Below are 1,380 nucleotides of genomic sequence, written 5' to 3'. Positions count from 1 at the left end.
ACCGAGCTCCCTGAAAGCCTGCCTAACATCGTCAGCCCTCCTCCTACCTACGTTGTTGGTGCCAATGTGGACCACGACTTCGGGCTGCTCCCCCTCCCCCTTAAGGACCCGGAAAAGATGATCAGAGACGTCACGTGCCCTTGCACCTGGGAGGCAACACACCAAACGTGAGTCACTCTCGCCCCCACAAAACCGCCTATCTGTGCCCCGAATTACCGAGTCCCCAATAACTATTGCTCTGCTCTTCTCCACCCTTCCCTTCTGAGCAACGGGGACAGGCTCCGTGCCAGAGGCCTGAACCGCATTGCTTACCCCTGGTAAGTCATCCCCCCCACAAGTATCCAAAACGGTACTTTGAAGAGCATCCCATCCAGGCCCAACCCCTATCCTCTCACCCTGCATTCCCCAAAGCCAATCCACCGAACCTGCACATCTTTGGGCTGTGGGAGGAAACCAAAGCACCCGGAGTACTCCATGGAGAGAATGTGCAAACTCGACACAAACAGACACCCAAGGGAGGAATCAAAGCCAGGTCCCTGACGCTGTGAGGCAGCAGTGTTACCTACTGAGCTACCATGCCATCCCCAGGAGAATCTCAGCAGGTTTTCAGCCTTTGTGACTGTGCTGTCTCTTTCAGGGAATTCAGCCTTAATCCTGCAGATCCCCAAAAGACTTGCATAAGGTCACATGGGACACCACATCCCATCAACTGAATGCAGACATGGGGATGTCTGCAAAGTGGATTAAAGATTAACGACACACAAGGAAGAGTCAGACACCCCAGATGGGACTTTAACCCACAATCCCTGGCTTAGGAGGCCAATGCCTTATCCATTAGGCCACTGGGGCTGCACAGTCAAGGCAAAAATGGCAGCCTTTAAATACTGCACCCTGACCTCTCATTGTGTGTTTTTCTGAGTTTTGTACTGACCTCTCATTGTGTGTTTTTCTGAGTTTTGTACTCTCACTGCATTCTGGGAATCCAAGATGGTGGTGATCTTGGACGATCATGTTGCAGAGCTCCGCACCACAGCACAAGCGGGAAGAATTTCTATCACGCCCAATCCGGACCATCGCGATATCCTGGGGCTCTGAAAAGGTTGTGGAGTCCCAGGACATTGTGAAAAATCAACTTACCTACGTTTTCATCGTCCAGAGATGTTTAAGAAGGGAGGAGCAGTGTCTGAGGCCAGGCCCCCGGCCCAGCGTGCAGGATCCTTGGGCTCGATTATCTACCAGGCCCTGGTGAAGGGGCTCGGGAAACCTCGCGAGATGTTGGGTAAGCAGATACGGGAGAAGCTGGCCCCGATCTCCAGCATGCTGCAGAAGCATGAACAGCAGCTGGGAGACCTGGAAAAGAGGATGGATGAGGTTGAACAC

General features: G+C 53.0%; 1 non-coding gene across 1 annotated transcript; it reads right to left on the bottom strand.

Moving 5' to 3' along the window:
- Window positions 1-776: 776 nt before the first annotated feature.
- trnar-ccu lies at window positions 777-849 on the bottom strand. Its single transcript has one exon. It is a non-coding gene; the product is annotated as a tRNA-Arg (tRNA).
- Window positions 850-1,380: the final 531 nt, after the last annotated feature.

Source organism: Chiloscyllium plagiosum, unplaced genomic scaffold, assembly GCF_004010195.1.
Source record: "Chiloscyllium plagiosum isolate BGI_BamShark_2017 unplaced genomic scaffold, ASM401019v2 scaf_99365, whole genome shotgun sequence".
Lineage (NCBI taxonomy): Eukaryota > Metazoa > Chordata > Chondrichthyes > Orectolobiformes > Hemiscylliidae > Chiloscyllium > Chiloscyllium plagiosum.
This window is presented reverse-complemented; position numbering and strand designations above follow the sequence as displayed.